Source organism: Lactuca serriola, chromosome 9 (assembly GCF_051521515.1).
Source record: "Lactuca serriola cultivar US96UC23 chromosome 9, Lser_US96UC23_V15, whole genome shotgun sequence".
NCBI classification, from domain to species: Eukaryota; Viridiplantae; Streptophyta; class Magnoliopsida; order Asterales; family Asteraceae; genus Lactuca; species Lactuca serriola.
Window position 1 is genome coordinate 210063711 of NC_136416.1, and position 13281 is coordinate 210076991.

The following is a 13281-nucleotide window of genomic DNA, read 5'->3' on the forward strand; positions in this document are numbered from 1 at the left end:
TGTAATATTCTAAATAGAATATTACACTGACATATTCTAAAAAATAATTTTAAAATACAGAATAAATGGAAAAATCTAAATTTTTTTTTAAATATTATTTTCGGAACTTGAATTAACTAAAAAAAAAATAAAAAAAATTAAAAAATAAATTCCATTTTTTTTGAAAAATACGTGAAATATTCTAAATAGAATATTACACTATACATATTCTAAAAATAATTTTAAAATGCAAAATAAATGGAAAAATCAAAAAATTCTTTTTTTAAATATTATTTTCGGAACTTGAATTAACTAAAATAATAAAATAAAAAATAAAAAAAATAAAAAAATGCGTCTCACGGTCTCACAAAATATAGATGGTCTCAAATGAACCTAACCCTATATATATATATATATATATATATATATATATATATATATATATATATATATATATATATCAATGGTCTAGTTAGAGGTTCAAATATGATGATTCATTTCACAAACTTAATATTGTTATTATTCACTCTCTTGTTTCTGAATCGAATAATTTGCATGAAAAATATTCAAATATGATGATTCATTTCACAAACTTAATACTGTTAGTTTTAAGCTCGGTTTCTGAATCAAATAATCTGCAAGAAAAACATTAGTAATAAACACAATGGTTGAGGCTCGAATTGGACTGTCAGATATTCGATGTTTGTTTCCAGGGTACAACAACCAAAATAGTGTGTACTATCAGATATAGCTACATGCCTGAAAGAGTCGCCGAAAATAGTTGCATAGAAAGTAAGGAAGAAGATGAGTATTATCGTAGCTCGCGCCCACGCACAAGTTCGGAGAATTTGGCCTACGTAATCCAAGATTCACACCGCCCACCTTGCGCAGAGGTCAGAATTGGAGTAAAATCATGTGTACAAGCTTGTAAGTCTATTATACATTCAAGTTTATAAATTAACTAGAGTATGGTCTTTCTATCAAATATGGGATTCATTCCCACACCCACTCCGTTGCTAAGTTTTATTCTCAAATACCTAATTTTGAGTATCGGTATCTCATTTACATCTATTTTGTTTTTAGCATACGATATATCGTTTTGAAGCTCTCATGAAATAGAATACAAAACCAACATATGTATATATTTATATATGTCCATTATTAGTAAAAAATATTAATATTTATATTAAAATTTCAAACAAATACTTTAATATTTTAATATTATAAAGTGAAAAGAATATATAAAATTGTGTGAAAAGATTAAAAAGAAAAATGGATTCTTTTAAAAAGAAAAGATTGGCAATTCGAAAGTAATCATTTTGTGCAACAAAGTATCATTTTCAGGAATGGACGTATACTTGTTCACACTTTGAAGAGAATTTGGTTTATAAAAAGGGACCAAAGGCGTGTGTTCTCCACAATCCTAATTATCCACACCGTCCCCTTCCATTAGTCACCACTACCGTTTTAGCTGCCGGAACCCACCAATTTCTCCTCTTCCATGGCGACCCCAACAACTGTTGATAACTTGGACCACCCAAGCATCAAACATACCAACTTAGATGTCGAAAGCCAGCAAACCCAAGAAACCACTGAAGTCATATTCGATTATGCCAAGCGAGCTCAATGGCTGAGAGCCGCTCTGTTAGGTGCTAACGACGGCCTCCTTTCCACTGCCTCCCTAATGATGGGTGTAGGTGCTGTTCGTCAAGATGTCAAGACCATGATCCTCTCTGGCATGGCTGGGCTGGTTGCAGGAGCATGTAGCATGGCCATCGGAGAATTTGTCTCAGTTTACTCTCAGTACGACATCGAAATGTCACAAATCAAAAGAGAGATCACGAATGGTTTGAGTACCTATGATCTGTTGGAAGACAAGAAAAACGAGTTGCCGAGCCCAACAAAAGCTGCGGTTGCTTCAGCCTCTGCATTCGCGGTAGGGGCAGCTGTGCCACTTTTGGCAGCTGCGTTTATAAATAGTTATCACGTGAGGTTGGTGGTAGTGGTGCTGGCCGTGAGCATGGCGCTAGTAGGGTTTGGTGGATTGAGTGCAGTGCTGGGAAGGGGTCCGATTGTGAAGTCGACACTTAGGGTATTGTTTGGAGGGTGGGTGGCGATGGGTGTCACCTTTGGGTTGACCAAAGCAGTAGGTTCTACTGGTTTGATTAATACTTAATTCGAGATATATAGTACATGTTAGTATTTGGTTGATTAGTACTTCTCTTCTTAATTCGAAGTACTAAATTTGTAAACACATACAAAAACAGAATTTTGTTAACTATTTGATTATACATGATTTCTTTTAATAAGTCATATTTTTGTTTTAGTAATTTTATCTGGGGTTAATTAATCATAGAACATTTTATCTGGGGTTAATTAATTATAAAATTACCAAAAATGAAAGGTACAATAATTAATATCATCATCAAATTTCTCTAAAAGTGACCGTCATATATAAAGATTAAAGTAATAGGGAAAAAAGAATCCTTAGTCCGCACTTATATAATATAATTTTTGGGTGCATAACTTTTTGGCAAACGATTTGCATGAGGAAATGACATTAACACTACCAAATATTTAACTCGAGGAAATGACATCAATACAACTAAGTATTAAACTCGTGCTATACCTTGCTAAATGATCTTAGATTCTGCTTTTAGTTTACATTTGATGAACTAGATAATATTTCGTGAACCGAAAGTCTAGTGATATACTGATGTTCACTACAAGAAAAGAAAAGAGATTTTTAAATGATAACTTTTTTTTAGAAAAAAAGATTAGTCTATGTTTGGGATTTAACCTAAGACGTACTTGTTAAAATATCTTGTTACAAACTTTGTTACGTCAGCTAGACCAAATTATTTCTAAAATGATAACTTAATCCGTAAACATTCTAAAAGATAATGTTACCAAGTATCAAAAAATTAAACTTGTTTACCTTTATATGTTATGTTGCATGTGACACTGAAACGAATAGGTAGGTAAAATTACTGAGACATATTGGGGCTATGGTTTGGTCAGTTGTACAGTACATGGCATTTAATTTATATACTCGCTTCTTTTTTACTGTATTCCATATTATTATGATTGTATTCGATTGTGGGTCAATTATATAATATTATAATATCTTGACAGTAATATCACCTGAACAAGACTCTCTGTTGGAATATATATGTGACTTGTAACAAAGATCTATAGTTAGAACTATTCTATGCTCATAAGACGATAAACGACCAACTGGTTCAATTGCGATGATCCAGAAAATTAATACTTTATTTTTTATACAAGATAAAAGTAAAATATAATGTACCAATAGGTTAAAAGAGGATTCTCGATAAAGGAAAAGATAGACAACTGTTAAAAGTAGCTTATCTACGATAAGGTATAATTTTCGGAAATGGATCTAATGTTTGTTCACACTCTCAAGAGAATTTGGTGAATATTTAAAAGGTAGAGAAGGCGTGTGCTCTCCACAATTCTAATTTTCCAACTCATCACATTCCCTTATGGTCTATATCTAAGACACAATTCGAAATAGAATAAATTACTCAAATCATCATTGGTTTGTTAAAATTATTCGTTTGGTCGTTAACTATTGATTTGTATTAAGACAGTCTCTAGCTTTTAATTTGGTTCTCTTGTAACCTAAAAAGATTATATTGTTTTCTTCGGTTTTTTTTTTTAATTATTTAAAAATGAATTAATTGTATAGAAAAATGAGACCCACTCAATCTCACTCCCATGGTCCCACTTTCAACACAGATTACCCTCGTAATCCCATTTCCAACACCAGTTACCAAAATCCACCCGCCACCAAAAGCTATTAGTCACCTAGTCCCTTGAAACCACCGACCATCATAAAATAAATTTTGATATGAAGAAAAACACATGAAAATCTAAACTATAAACCATAAATAGCAACACCTCCCTCAAATCATGAAATCACTTTTAATAAAACACTTCATAACATTCACACACACATACACACATGTATCAATTACATGAAAAAATCAAAAATCACCACCACGAATCTTGACCACCACCATCTCCTTTATCAACTCTGACGACCACAAAGCTCCGATGAACATACTAGAAACTGAACTCACCCTGACAAAAACCCTATGATGAATTTTCCTATAAAAACTTGAATCTAGATATGAAAATCAAACAATTCAAAACCAAAATCACCTTAATTCATCTAGAACTCGAAACATAAAATCAACAACTCAGTCATGCTTGTTGATCTTTTAGTTTTATGGTTTCAATAAATTCTTGATATGTTGGTTGTACTACGGATTTCAGTAGCGATGTGCATGTGACGAAGGGAGAGTGATGGTTTTAGGAAAGGCGGTGCTATTTTGGTGAGATAAGAGACAAGACTGGGTTCCAGAGCCAGAGCTACAACGATTTAACAGAGGTGGGAGTTCATGGCATTGATCTAGTTTTTCTGACGACATCAAAGTGTAGATGTGGCGGCATTGGAGAAGATTGAATAAATATCAGTGGTTGGTTTTATTGAAAGGGCAATCTAGGTATTATACATAGGGAGATGATAAGTAGTTTGTTGCTTTAGAATGGAGCATAAAGAAGAAGCGAGAAGCAGAGGATTCTGGTTGATGAAATGCTTATCGTCAATGGTGTTTGATGACTATGATGGCTGAAGCTTAGAAAACAAAATAGAGAGAGAGAGAGAGGGGTGTTGAAACGTCCCATTTTCACAACCAAATTTTTTTTTTACTTAATCTTCCTAATTATAAATTCCTTATGTAGAAAATGTTTATTCCAAATATATTTATAAAAATCAGAATAATCTTAAAATATGAAATCTTCATTGTTGTTGATGAATGTGTACAGTCACGCCTTTGCATTCTCATTGACATCGATGAGACCTAAAATAATAAACAATTAGATACGCATAAAGCTAAGTGAGTTTCCCTTAAAATATCACACATAAACAAACAAATAAATGGGCAAGAGGCCCAATCAGTCACCGAACTCAAATGCCAACTATACCAAGTTTATTGGCCTTACCGCATCAACCCAACCGCTCATCCCAAGCCTCCGTGCCTATGACTAACATCTGGCACACACCAAGTATATTGGCTTATAGCACAAAGCAAGACGGCCTCAACCCAACCCAACACAACATGTCGACATGTAACATCCAGACTCCCAGGTATATTGTTTATTTATTTATTTTAAGGACTATTAAGCAAATCGATGAGTTGGTGCTAAAACTCGTCGAGTAGAGTCGCGATTGTACAATGTGGGATTAATGATCTACTAGTCAGAGAGTCGATTCGCCGAGTAGACGTTGTGAAGTGAAACCCTAAATCCCCCGGTTTGGGGCCTATTTAAGGACACTTATAGCCTAATTTGTGGCTCACCAGTTGCTTACCTTCACTGAGAGAAACCCTAATCGCCCTTTGAGCTAATAAAGAGAGTGTTGAGCTAATATTGGGTATCTTGGTGCATCTTTGAAAGAGAAGAGCAAGATTTCAAGCAAGGAACGAGAAGAGGTTGTTAGATCTGTTGTTATTCATCCAAGAGCTTCTATAAAAGATATAAAGTTTATACCTTTCTCATTAGTTTGGGTAGATCTCATATTATTGGAGTTTAAGGCTTCTTTTCCATCTTATATTGGGACTTTGTGTGTATTAAGCACATATAGAGATTTAGACATCAGATCTGGACCTTGTAAGGTCCCTGCTTTATTAAGCCATAATAGAGCCTTTGAGTGAAAAAAAAACCTTAATAGAGCATGTTCTTGGCATTTCAATTCCTAAGAGCCATACATGAACGTAAAGCTCATGGCTTTACATGATAAATGAGACTTAAGAGCATATATCTAGAGAATGAGAGGGCTTCCTGCCTTGAAATCATCTGAATATGACACGAGTCTGAATGGACTCGCCAAGTCGATGAGTTGAATCGACGAGTCGGTTAGGGTTTCTCCTGATGAGCTGGCCATGCTATAGCTCGACGAGTTAGGGGTTAATTCGAAAAGATGGACCTTCACGAGACTTCTGAGGAACGAGTGGACTCGACGAGTAACATGAGTGCACTCGCCGAGTTAGGTTAGACTTGGACTTTTGACTCGAGTTTGACTTATGTTGACTTTAGGGTTTTGTCAACATAAGTAATAGAGACCATCTAGGGGTAAAACAGTCTTTTACCCATTCCAAGAGTTAGAGAGAAAGAGAGAACAACCTTTGGTGTATTTGAGTATGAGTAGAGTATTAATTAGAGATAATTATCCTATGTGTTAGGCGGAGGCTAGTTTGAGATTTTCGAGTACGATACTTTTACTTGCTAGCTTACGAGGTGAGTCTTCTCACTATACTTACCATGAGTGGTATCTTTGTGTGACTGAGATGTCTTATGTGCTTATCTGTGTATTGTGATATTCTGCATTTTGTCTTTTTTATGCTGAGTATTATTATAATTAGCTTATTGAGTTAGGACCGGAGGGTCCACTCGAGTTGTGGGACTAGAGGGTCTCCACTGGAACACATTGACCGGAGGATCGTATTGAGTTAGCGTCGAGTGGCTAACGTGATGTGTGTTTTTTTTGGGAACTCACTAAGCTTCGTGCTTACCGTGTTATGTGTTATGTGTTTCAGGTAATTCTTAGGATCACAGGAAGGCGCCGACTTGATTGTACACACATTAGAGATTGAGTTATGATTGAGAGGATCCTGGAGTTTTGATATATACAGATTTTGGATATAAGATTTGATGATTTGACATTGTTACATTTGGTGATTTTATTATTGAGACAAATGTGTTTTTAAATTGAAAATTCTGGTTTGTAAATTTACGTTGTTACAAGTTGGTATCAGAGCCTTGGTTTGAGGGATTCGGATGCACCTCTGGGTGTGTTTGGACTCAAATTGAGGATTTGAGAAAAAATTCAAAAGAAATGATTTTTCTAAAACGAGAAAGAGGTTTAAGAGAAAACGAGTTGGAGCGGTGTCTACAATCAGCCAGAGCCCGAACGGTGATTTCCTAAAATACCCTTACTTTTGTGCTATGAGATATTTTATTAGAAATGCATGCTAGAGAGTAGGGTAGGTATTTGATATTCTAGGTGAAACATACCAAAATTACAAGCCAAAAATTCTGTTTTTAAAATCATTTAACAATTATAATATTATCATTGTAAAATGAAATCATCAAACATGTATCTCAAATCTCATAAAATTTGTCAACACATATAACTTTCTCATATAAAATATCAGAGTAAGCTCCCAGGCTAATAAAAACCGTGGTGTGTGCCATGCCATCAAATCGAGCCCTTCCCTTTGCTAGCTGAAGTACATGAAACCAAAACTAAAACTGTAAGTACGAAGCTTAGTGAGCTCCCCCAAACTACCGCATACCATACCAGCACATATAACAAATAACATAACTCTGGGACTCTTCCCAACTGCATCGGGACAAATGCCGACATTAGCTTAACCGACATCGGACTACTGTCCGACATCAGGTTCACCCCGATATCCGACTGCATCAGGCATCGGCCTCACCCTGACATCGGGCTTACCCCGTCATATAAACAGCGTAACATATATCATAACACTTATCATAATCACATAATTTGCATCGGGCTTGCCTCGGAACTCAGAATACGTAGCGTAATATCTATCTTACATCGGGCTTGCCCCGCATCAGGCTTACCCTGGAACACATATCACGTAACATGTAAACTAACATACATCGGGCTTGCCCCGACATCGGACCGAAGCCCAGAACACATAGCACATATCATATAACATGCATGAATCACATAGACATCATATATACTTAATTACTTCTCGGGATTGCCCCGACATCGGACCAATGTCCGAAAACATATAAATTGCATCGGGCTTACCCCGACATACTCTACTACTTAAACAGGCCGGCCTTGGTGCCTTAGACCCGTTCCTGCTGGAGAAAAACTCACCCCGTATCTTCCTTATCACCAAAGGATATTCATTTGAATTATTCTTTCATTTATTGATTCGGAGAAGGATGCTATTAAGATTCAAGTTTGAGAATATCACTTTAAAGTTTGTGTGAAAGAAATATTTTGTCTTTACTCCTTTCATGTGCTTACCTTGAAATACCACACCTTAGGATTTCATCAAGATCTCACCATCTTCATAGTCTTTGATATTAAGATCTCCTCTTAAATATGTGTTTAGATTCTTTGTTTTCTTCTTATTTGCAATTACAAACTCAAAGTTTGATAAGCCTAGATAATGAAAACAGGAATCAATAGAACTTTTGATATGCTCATATACGATGATATAAGTTGACCTGTCTGTTAAATGATTATTATCAAGCTCTCCCATGATCTTCAAAAGTGTGATAAGATCATTAGGGTTCATCAAAGGAAAAGCAGCGATGGTGAATTCACAAACTAAATTGTCTGCCATGATGACCTTGTATCGATAATTTTAGATTATCCCTTCGAAAATAACATCTTTTTTTAATGAAACCAACTTAATATTATTTTTTAATGAGCCCTCCTCTTCAATCTTCCCAGGCACATCATGAAATCTTATTTTCATCTGACTGTAATTCCTCTATATCTTTATAACTTCTAGGAATTTCAAACTGTAAGCTGGTTAAACATGGAATCTCCAACCAAGTAACTTTGATTTGGTTGCTTCTCGAATGCATCAACCTCCCCAAAAGCAACGGTTTCAATTGTCTTATAGCACCAGAGTTCATTGATATCTCCTTTTTCAAGGCAAGGCGACTCATTCTCCCTTGGGATCATGATGCTATTAAGGTGCTTCATTTTCTCGAACTCTAAATCCTTTAATCTTTTCTTCACAACTTCAGTAGGTTCAACATGCACCCCTTTTCATTTATTTTTCACTTTAATGATAGAAATTGGTTTGAATCAAAGAGCCAGATCCTGCTTCTTTTATATTTATTTTTTTCTTCAATTGGATATTTGATACAACAACTTTGACATCATTAGTTGATGTTGTCATTTTTTACGAAGTTTGAAATGATTTTGGAGGAATTGGAATTGGAATTTGTGTAGTAGAGACCTTCCCAACTACAACTTGTTTGTCTTCACCTCCAATCTTCGATGATCCACCCTTATCTACCTATCACATGAGCATCAAGCGGGATTCAATCAAAAATATAGGTGTGTAGATTCTTTCTTCATAAATTGAAGATTTTTATTGAACATCAAAGTTCGATAATTGTTCACGAAAAGCATTTAGAGAATTCTCAATCCTTCGAACATTTTCTCATCAAATTATTTCTTCATCTTCAAACCTTTTTCATAATAATTATTAAAGGAATTAATGTCTTTGTTTAAAGTTCTAGTGGCATCAAGTAGAACATGGACATTATTTTGAAGATTAGAGATAAAAACATCAATCTTTTTTTGTTCACTGAGAGAAACATATCATGTATTTCCTTAACCTCCGACTCAACAGATTCCTTAGAAGTTTGCATAAGTTTTTCTAATAGGTCATGTCTTTCAAGATCGAAATTTGGAACTTTTGTTAGATGAAACTTGTATGAAGCCAAGTTTCCTTTTAGTCTTGTCACCAAACTAGTCACAATAAAGTTCACTAAAAACATCATTTTTCTTTCTTGAAATTTCAACATAAGATGAACATCACCTTTATTCAAAAAACAAGACTTACCAGCACCATCATTATAAAATTAAAGAATCATGTTAAGCTTTAAATTAAGTATATTGTACTGCTTGCCATGCATAATATTATGATCTTTGACTTTTTCTTCCTCATAATTGAAGTCAAGATCAGCAAATTTAACACGTTCTTCTTCTTTAATGTTGAGAGTATTCTCTATGGGCTGAGAAGAAAATAAAGAAGTAATGGGTTGTTGTAAGATACCTTCAAATATTGGTGAGTTTAAAGGAATAGATGTAGCTTGAATAGTCAAAGTTAGTAATGGTGATGATGGTGGTGGTGTTAGTGGAACAGTTGAAGCGTCCTTCAAAGAAGCCTCACCCACATTAACATTTGAGTCCTTATTAGATAAGTTCTTAGGGATATTTTAAGACCTATCCTCATTTATGTTAGATTTGAAAGTAGGAACTTCAGTTGGAATGATATTATTCAACTTATGAGTAGAAGTCAAAAGTGTTTCACTATTTGTGATGTTTGTTACAATATTAGTTTTGTTCAAAGTGACATCTGGATTGCTTTTCTCCTCGATATTTGACTTGACGGAGGTCTCCCTTCAGGGTGAAATAGAAGTATTTCCACGCATCACCTGATCAACATCATCAGCATTTCCTTCACATTCATAAGATGTATGTTGAATTGGTTCCTAAACTTCAGTATCTGTCTCGTCATCTTTAGTGGGAACAACAACTTCTTCGTTGACAATCTTCTTCTCAAGATGTGTTTGGTCAGATTTATCTTCGACTGTTTGAGCTTGAATATTTGAAAAATTTTTCAATACACCCATAACCTTTCACTTCTTCTTTTTTTGTTGCTCGTCATCTGTAATTTATTTAATCACAATGCCCTTAGGCTTCAACTTTGCCTTCTATCTTAATGTGACAACATCCATAGTAACTTCTTTGATAATGTAACATCCCAAAAATTTCAGATAAAAATTTCATTTTTAATTCATTTCAAAACCTCTAGTAAATATGTCAAAACAACCTAAAGTGTACCATAGTGTAATAATATCATAGTACAAATCCCAAAATCACGTAAATGCGGAAAACATGGGCAGATGATGTACAATCAACTCGAGCCCTTCCCTTTTGAGCTGGAGGTACCTAAAGCATAAACTGAAAACCATAACCATAAAGCTCTGTGATCTCCCCCAAAATACCCCATACCATACATATATAATAGTAGAAGCATAACTAGATCTGTTTCACCCCCCCCCCCCTTCGATCTCTTTCAACCGGTACTAAATATATTTCAACCCCTTTGTTCTCTTTCAATTGGTACCGGTTCTATTTCACACCTTTTGATCTCTTTCAACTGGTACTGGTTATATTTCAACCGCTTCAATCTCTTTCGACCAATACTGGGTATATTTTAACCCTTTCGGTTTCTTTCAACCGGTATCAGGTCTATTTCACCCCTACAACTAGCATATAATCATAATAGTAAGAGTCACAGAGACATCAAGCATATGCAGGCATAATATGTAATTGTCAGAAAGAAAATCGTTACCCTACAAACAAAATTTAGTGGGCCGGCATTGGTGCCTTCGACCCACAGATATAATGAAGGAAAATCGTCTCAGTCTGAAGATACCAAATCACACTTGGGCTACTGAAACATGAAATCCTCTCACTCAATCAAAAAATAATAAAACCCTAATTAGCAATTAGGTCATTAACCCAACCTGAAATTCCAAACCCTAAATCCCTACTTTAAGGGTAAAAGGCTGCTTTACTCTTCCATTATTGGCCTAACATGCCAAGGCCTAAATCCAAACTAGCCCAAATTTAAAAGGCTTTCCAAGTCCAATATGCGTCGAAATCCATAAAGGTCCAACTCAGAAAAACTTGTGGTCCAACAAGGGCCCAAATCCCTATGTCCAAAATGGCCGGAAATTAAAAGCCCAAAAAAACTTCTCTAGTGCGTACCATAAGTGTACCGTAAGCGTACCATCAGTACGCCTGACATACACAATGGCTTCACAATATGGAGACCTCAAGTGTGTACGCATAGCGTACATCGATGTACGTCCGACGTATGCCCTAGTAGGCCAAATCTTGCTTCTAAAGTCTTAATTCACTAAGACCTAACGTCCAACTTCAGATCTAATCTCCTTAAAACGTATTAAGCCATAACGTTGCAAACTTTATACTTTTTCATGACTTAAAAGATTCCAAGGCCAACTTAAATACTTCATCCTGAAAGAATGGACACCAACCTTTGCATGGTTTATCATGATTTATTAAGATGGTATTTTTACGCACTAACACCATGAAAATTGATGAAATCTAACATTCTAAGGTCCTGGAGTAGCCTATAATCTTAAGGATGACTCAAAGGATCATCATGTGATAAAAGAAAACCCTAAATTAAATGTAACACATGGATTCATAAAGGTAGGAGCTTTATACCTCCAATAAGTTAGAAATGGTTAATACCCTCTAGAGCTACAAGTTCCTTCTTTTCCAATTCTTCTCCACAAGTCTTCTTCTTCTTCAATAAGCGTCACACACTCACACAAACACACACATAAGCTCAATCTCTTTGGAAAATGGATTAGGGTTTCAAGATATGCCTCAAGAGACAGTGGAGGCTAATGAGGCAAAGGATTTGGTGAACTTAATGTTTTAACTAGGGTGTAAACCCTAAAAATTTGGGTTTTCACATAACATACGTACGCCCTGCATACATATGGGTACGCCCAACGTATGTGGGGGACATCCCGCTTCATTCAAGCCTTAAAGTACGCCCGGCGTACCATGTGTACATACTACGTACTCGATTCCGTGGTCCCACACACACAAAAAAAAGAAATTTTACTAAATTAATTTATACCTGACATTTTGGAGAGTATCGATAACAACTTCTTTGGGCTTTGAAATTTGCTTTCTTTGTAACATCAACCACAAATGGTTCTTAAGTTGTTTCCTCTTTTGTTTGAAATGCCACCTTCTTAGGAGTAGAAGTAGATGGTACAATAGGAATAGACTTATTATAGTGAATTAACACTTCATTCGACTCATCCACTAGCCGAAGCATTGCATATATAACTCTTCCAACATATGGGAATTTTGAAGCATCATCAGTAACATTCTTTGGTATCTACAAGTGAGAATAATTCACTACTTTGACACCACTAGGAATTTGAATTTCATCTTGGTGATAAGCATCACGAAGAATAAGACTCCAAAATTGAGCACTTACAATCTCTATCGTTTTCTATGAATGCTTGACATATGTTGCGAATTCATCCCAAAGTAGAGAAGCATAATCTTCTTTCATACCATAGTACAAAATAGCCATATCAGAGTACGACTGAAGTTTGCCTTTGTCAAGGCTAATAGATGGACTGTCTATAGGACCCATTTTATTAACATGATTTATCACTACTTTAGCTACTTTAGCAGCCTGGCCTGTTACTCGGGATTCTTGATTATTCCATTTCTTGATGTTAGCAATGTACAGTGGTCAAATAGGATCATTTTCTTCTCGGGACCTTTTACTTTTTTTCATCATGTGGGAATTAGAATTAATTCTAGTTTATCTACTTCTATCCATGTGGGGAGGAAAGAAAAGTCTCTAATCAGCCACAAAATTTATTTTATACACGGCGGGAGGTTCCATTTTTCTG

The 13281-nt window shown here is 35.3% G+C and overlaps 1 pseudogene; it reads left to right on the forward strand.

The window, feature by feature from the left end:
* Positions 1 to 1347: 1347 nt before the first annotated feature.
* LOC145073268 (vacuolar iron transporter homolog 4 pseudogene) lies at positions 1348 to 2309 on the forward strand (annotated as a pseudogene).
* Positions 2310 to 13281: the final 10972 nt, after the last annotated feature.